The sequence below is a fragment of the Heterodontus francisci genome, unplaced genomic scaffold (genome assembly GCF_036365525.1).
Source record: "Heterodontus francisci isolate sHetFra1 unplaced genomic scaffold, sHetFra1.hap1 HAP1_SCAFFOLD_51_1, whole genome shotgun sequence".
NCBI lineage: Eukaryota > Metazoa > Chordata > Chondrichthyes > Heterodontiformes > Heterodontidae > Heterodontus > Heterodontus francisci.
Window position 1 is genome coordinate 704,277 of NW_027141937.1, and position 7,156 is coordinate 711,432.

The following is a 7,156-nucleotide window of genomic DNA, read 5'->3' on the forward strand; positions in this document are numbered from 1 at the left end:
AACTTTGTTCTATTCAATCTAGCTGTGATAAAGTTTGAATTTTTCTCCCTTTTATAAACAGTATTTGAAGGGTCTCGGTAACAATGTTCAGTGTTGATGAGAGTGGGGTCTGGGTGAGAAGCTGCTGAGTGTGACAGGGTCAGGACTGGATGCAGGAAGTTCTCTGACAGTCTCCCTCCATCTCTCTAATGGGTTTGAGTTGATTTACGACTGGTAGCTTTTATTTTACTTTTCTTATTTAGAGATACAGCACTGAAACAGGCCCTTCGGCCCACCGAGTCTGTGCCAACCAGCAACCACCCATTTATACTAATCCTACATTAATCCCATATTCTCTACCACATCCCCACCATTCTCCAACCACGTACCTACACGAGGGACAATTTAAAATGGCCAAATTACCTACCAACCTGCAAGTCTTTTGGAGGTGGGAGGAAACCAGAGTACCCGGCGGAAACCCACATAGACACAGGGAGAACTTGCAAACTCCACACAGGCAGTACCCAGAACTGAATCCTGGTCGCTGGAGCTGTGAGGCTGCGGTGCTAACCATTGTGCCACTGTGCTGCTGTTGGTGTTTTGATAAATGAAAGAAGTTCCCTCCACCCATTTTTTTGGACAGACAGTGTGGTATAAGGATGTAAAGGGTTAATGCTGAAGATAGTGGGATCAACCCCTCCCACGGTCAGAGTGATGATGTAACAGTCACATGAGATGAAGTTTGGGAGAAGAGAGAGCAGCACCAAGGATGCTAGCTTAGCAGGCTTGATGAGTGTGTCTGGAGTATAGCGTAAATTAGAAAAGAGTTCTTAGTTCTTTCAGCAGGAACTGTGTCCAGAAAATATCGAGAAACTCACAATTTTATTATTCAGGAGTCGGAACACAGATATTAATTCCAAGTGACAGTTCTGGGACCAATTAACAAAAAAAGTAGAGATAATATTACTGACTGATTGAAATCCCCCAGTGAGGAGACAGTTAAACAGGTGATCTGTTGGAGCATCCTTCGATCCAAGGGTTCAGCAACATTTAATCTCCCTTTTTGGTGAAATTCTCTGTTATTTGCAACTATTTTTATCAGCTTTGATGGGCGAGTGAAAAAACTGAAAAAATTGAACAGTTCCATCCTTTCTTTTCTTCCTTCTTCTCTTCTTTCCATCAGTTTCTCTTTTCTCTCCCAGATCAATATAATGATGAGAATCCCACTTTAATCTGCTGTTCTGGTGTTTTATCCATTCCAATCAAAATTTCAACATTCCAATCAAATCTATTTGTTATTCCACAGTGTCTCTCCATGTGTTTTATTCTGTTGTATTCTTTCACAGTCTGTTTGATGATCAATGTTACATCTCACTGTCTGTTCTGGTGAAGATCAGAAGCAGTGATATCTGTTTACACCACCCGACAAGTCGGCCTGAGGCTGTGCCTCGCTGATCATGTGGAGTTTAAGCAATTCTTCCAGTCAGTTAGTTCAGTTGTCATTTCATGAGTAATTCGGGCATCATGACTTCGTCAGTGACCTAATGGTTCAGGTGTCTGAGTGATGTTAATCATGATGTGTTGAAATGATTGTATGTTCCAGTCTTTCCGTGGTGGGTTTTCACACTGAGTAGAAACGTGTTGGACATGGTCTGGAAATGTTTCACACCGCTCCATTCCCAACTTCATTTCCTTGCAGAAGATATATTTCCATCATTGCACAGCTGGCTGCACAGCCAGAAACTGTGCTGAAGGTGACAGCTATGCTGCTGCAAGTGACAAGGTGGTCACGAGGTTAAGGCGATGGACTGTTAATCCGTTGTGCTCTGCACACGTGGGTTCGAATCCCACCCTTGTCGCTAGTTTATGAACTGCATAGTGTATTGTTTATGTTGGGTGAGCTTATTTGTAAAGTCAGCCTCGAAACCTGTTCTTGTCCATGTCCAGACAGTGATTCCAGAATTTGTTATCCTTTATTAAAATTGAGACAGACAATTGGAATTCTTCACCCAAACTGCACTGGAATGAAGATCAAATATGGATCACGAAACAGAGCAGGATTTTTCCTCCCCTCCTTCCTTCCATCTTTACTTTCTCTGGATTTGCACCAAGTGAAAGACAAATGGGAAAAGCAAATGGCGAGGGAGCAGATGCCGAAAATTATCCTTTGGCAAGAAATTTATTTTCAAATCTTCTTGATAGATTAAGTGAGTGAGCAATGCTTTGGCAGATGGAGTTTGAAATGAGGGGTCATCTACTACCTACGACAGATCAGAGTGTTTTTTTGTAAGAGGTGAGATGTTAGAAACGACGGAGGAGCAGAGACCCGAATACTGAATTAATAAAAGCTAGTGGACTGGTAGAAAATAATGTGAAAAGTGAACAGAATATGAAGATTGGAACTCATGTTGCAGTGAGAGAAAGCTCTGTGCTCCTGAAGTAAATGTCCAAGCCCAGATTGTGGGGAATCTGTGGAGAGTGATTTGGTTTTTATTCATTCTTGGGTGTGAGTATCGCTGATAAGGCTGGCATTTATTACCCATTCCTATTGCCGTTGAGAAGGTGGTGGAGAGCTGCCTTCTTGAACTGATGCAGTCCATATGGTGCAGGAACACCCACAGTGCTATTGGGGAGGGAGTTCCAGGATTGTGACCCAACAACAGTGAAGAAATGGCGATATCGTTCCAAGTCAGGATGGTGAGTGTCTTGGAGGGGAACCTGCAGGTAGTGAGTTCCCATGCATCTGCTGCCCTTGTCCTTCGAGGTGGTAGTGGTCACGAGTTTGGAAGGTGCTGTTGAAGGATATTTGGCGAGTTGCTGCAGTGCACGTGGAGATGGTACACACTGCAGCCACTGTTTACTGGTTGTGGAGGGATTGAATGTTTAAGGTGGTGGGTTAGGTGCCGATCAAGTGCGCTGCTTTGTCCTGGATGGTGTTGAGCTTCTTGAGTGTTGTTGAGTGGGATGTATTCCATCACACTCCTGACTTGTGCCTTGTAGATGGTGGACAGGATTTGGGGTGTCAGGAGGTGAGATACTTGCTGCAGAATTCGTAATCTCTGACCTGCGCTTATAACCACAGCATAGATGTGACTGGTCCAGTTACGTTTCTGGTAAAGATGTTGATGGTGGGGGATTTAACGATGATAATGCTTCTGAATATCAAAAGGTAGATTTTTTTTCTCTCTCATTGGAGATGTTCACTGCTTGGCACTTGTGTGGCCAGAAGGTTGCTTGTCATTTATCAGCTCAAGCCTGAATGTTGTTCAGGTCTTGCTGCTTGCAGGCACAGACTGCTTCAGTATCTGAAGAGTTATGAGTCATCATCTAACATTCCCACTTCTGACTTATGTTGAAGAGAAAGTCGTCAATGAAACAGCTGGGATGTTTGGGTCTAGGACACTACCCTGAGAAACTCCTGAGGCAATGTCCTGGGCTGAGATGATTGGCCTCCACGAACCACAACCATCTTGTTTTGTGCGAGGTACAACACCAGCAAGTGGAGGGTTTTCCCCCTGATTCCCAGTGACTTCAATTTTGCTGGGGATCCTTGATGCCACCCTCACTCAAGGGAAATCACTCTCACCTCTCCTCTGGAATTCCACTCTTTTGTCACTGTTTGGACCAAGCTGCAATGAGATCATACAAACATAATATCAGAAGAACTAGTAGCAGGAGTAGGCCATTTGGCCCCTCGAGCTTGCTCCGCCATTCAATAGGATCATGGCTGACCTGATCATGACCTCAACCCCACTTTCTTGCCTGCCCACATAACCCTTGGCTCTCTTGTAGATAAAAATCTTGAAGACATTCAATGACCCAGCCTCCACTGCTCTCTGAAGTAGAGAATTCCAAAGATTAATGACCCTCTGAGAGAAGAAATTCCTTCTTAAATGAAAAAGTCCTAAATCTGAAACTGTGTCCCCTAGTTCTAGATTCCACCACAAGAGGAAACATCCTCTCAGCATCTACCCTGTCAAGCCCCCTCAGAATCTTATATGTCTCAATATGTTCACCTTTCATTTTTCTCAACTCCAATGAGTATCGGTCCAACCTGCTCAGCTTTCCTCATAAGACAACACCTTCATCACAGGAATCAATCCAATGAACCTTCTCTCAACTGCCTCCTGTGCAAGTATATCCCTCCTTAAATAAGGAGACCAAAACTGTACACAGAACTCTAGGTGTGGTTTCACCAGCACCATGTACATTTGTAGCAAGACTTCTCTACTTTTATACTCCATCCCCCTTGCAATAAAGGGTAACATTCCATTTGCCTTCCTAATTATTTGCTGTACCTGCATGGTAACTTTTTGTGATTCATGTACAAGGACACCCAGATCCTTCTACACCGCAGCATTCTGTGATCTCTCACAATTTAAATAATATTTTCCTGTTCTATTCTTCCTACCAAAGTGGATAACCTCACATTTTCCCACATTCTACTCTATCTGCCAAATTATTTCCTGGAGCTGAGAGACCCTGGCAGAACCTAAACTGAGCATCGATGATCAGATTATTGCTAAGTGTGTGGTGCTTGATAGCACTGTTGGTGACATCTTCCATCACTTTGCTGATGATTGATAGTAGACTGATGGGGCGGCAATTGGGCAGATTGGATTTGTCCTGCATGTTTTTTATGGAGTGGGCACACTTGGGCAATTTTCCACATTGTCAAGTAGATGCCTGTGTTGTAGCTCGACTGGAACAGCTTGGCTGAGAGCGCAGCTAGTTCTGGAGCACAAGTCTTCAGTACTGGAGCCGGAAATCTTGTTAGGGCCCAAAGTCTTTGCTGTATCGAGTGTCTTCAGCTGTTTCTTGCCATTATGTGGAGAGAAGCGAATTGGCTGAAAACTGGAAGCTGCGATGCTGGGGACCTCAAGAAACCGAGATGAATCATCCACTGAGCAATTTCTGACTGAAGATGGTTTCAAATGCTCCAGTGTCACCTTTTGCACTGACGTGCTCGGCTCCACCAACATTGAGGATAGGGATGTTTTAGGAGCCTCCTCATCGGGTTCGTTATTTAATTGTCCACCACCATTCATGACTGGTTACTTAGCTTCTCAGGGCAGTGTCCTAGGCCCAACCATCCTCAGCTGTTTCATTGATGGCTTTCTCTTCAACATAAGTGAGAAGTGGGAATGTTTGCTGATGATTCCCAACTCATCAGATACTAAAGCAATCTGTACCTGCAAGCAGCAAGACCTGAACAACATTCAGGCTTGAGCTGATATGTGACAAGCAACATTCTTTGATCTGATCCTGAGGGAGATATCCGTGCGTGGATTGGCGGGATGTATGGAGAGTGATTCTGAAGAGGGTGTCTGAACCTGGAGGGCAGAATCTGTGGAGAGTGGTCCTCAAAGGTTGTCCATGTCTGGAGATTTAGGAATTCTGAAGAGGGTCTCCGAGCCCATCGTGCTGGGATGTATGGAGAGTGATCCTGAAGTGGGTGTCCGAGCCTGGAGTGGCAGGATCTGTGGAGAGTGATCCTGATGAGTGTGTGTAAACCTGGAATGGAAGCTTTCTGTGGAGGTACAGGAAGAGGCCATTCATTCCCAGTATTTTATAAAGGTTTAGCATAACTTATATGCTTTTACTCTATGCCTCTATTAATAAAGCCAAGTGTTCTGTTTGCTCTTAGCTACCTTTTCAATCCTTCTAACATTGGTGTACCTTATCTCTCTGCTCCTGCACCCAGTATAGAATTGTAACCTTTCAGTTATATGGCATTCTTCCTTCCAAATTGTATCACTTCACACTTCTCTGTGTAAAATTTCATCTGTTATGTGAAAGCCCATTTTACCATTTTTTTTTAAGTTCCCCTGAAGTGTGTTACGATCACTGGCATGGGACAAAATTACAGAGCATTCTTTGATGCGATCTCCATCGACAGAGCAATCTTTTACGCGAGCTCAAATGCAGGATTTTGTGTGTTTCGTATCTTATTTCACCCACCAATATGAGCACAAATATGTCACGTAAATCTTGTTCACTGCAGTCCCTGCTGCTGTTTGCTGCCTATATTTACAGACTTTAATCTCAACCTCGTCACCATGTTCTCTAATATATTCAGGGGGCATCAGCAGAGAAAATGTTCACCAAGCATGGCAAGTGCAAGGAAATGTTTATTTATGTCATTATGTCATGAACATAATATACAAATTTTTACATGTGTGAATCATCAAGAGGTGTCTGAATAAATGGAACCCCGTCACAATAAACACTGTCACCTTTCAATGTTTAGCAGACAGGTTTGACGGCCTGATGTGTGTGATTCCCATATTAATGTGTTTGTGCAAAGTTCGGGGAAAGATGGAGAATTGAATAATTTATAGGGAAATCTTTTAAACATATTACCACATCTCTCACTCACAAAGATCTGCAAACACATGGATTCCAAAAGAACCTGAGTACAAAATCACCTAAAATAAACACAGCCAGAGAAACTTGCAATAACCTGTAGCTCAGGGAAAGTACAGATCGATATTGGGCATCTCCTGGCAGGACAGAGTGCCGAATGCAGAAGTACACCAGCGTGCAGGGATCTGCAGCATGTTTGCCCTCTTGAGTCAGCGGTGACTCTGTTGACTGGGTCATGTGTGCTGAATGGATGACGGTCGCTTTGCCAAAGACATGCTCTTTGGTGAGCTTGCTATCAGCACGAGACCAACAGGTCACCCAAGTCTGTGATACAAGGACATCTGCAAAGCGAGATCTCAAGCAGACTGGGATTGGAGTCGATGCATGGGAAGTCCTTCCTGCTGACTGGAATTCCTGGAGAAAGGCATTCAGGAAGACCATGGGAAAAGCAGAGGACAAAAGAAATGACCAGATGGTGGGAAAGAGAGCTCAGAGGAAGGAAAGATTATCAGTCGACCTCGGGCCAATGACATTCATCTGTACCAGCTGCGGAAGGGATTGTCACTCACGAGTCATCCTCGACAGCCACAACAAACGATGTTTCATACAGAGGTGACGTACACCCCGGGTGTAGCCCATCGTCTTCCGAGACGGACGGTTGCCTATTACAATTACAACTACAGCTACAACTACAAGAGCGAGTCAGAGGCTGAGAACACTGCCGTGACGAACTCAGCTCTTGACTCGCCAAAGCCTGCCCACTATCTACAAGGCCTTCCTCTGATTTCAATTACTCATGTATTTGTGATCT

The 7,156-nt window shown here is 44.1% G+C and overlaps 1 non-coding gene across 1 annotated transcript; it reads left to right on the forward strand.

Moving 5' to 3' along the window:
* Positions 1-1,756: 1,756 nt before the first annotated feature.
* Positions 1,757-1,838, forward strand: trnan-guu (transfer RNA asparagine (anticodon GUU)). Its single transcript has one exon. It is a non-coding gene; the product is annotated as a tRNA-Asn (tRNA).
* The last annotated feature ends 5,318 nt before the right edge of the window (positions 1,839-7,156 follow it).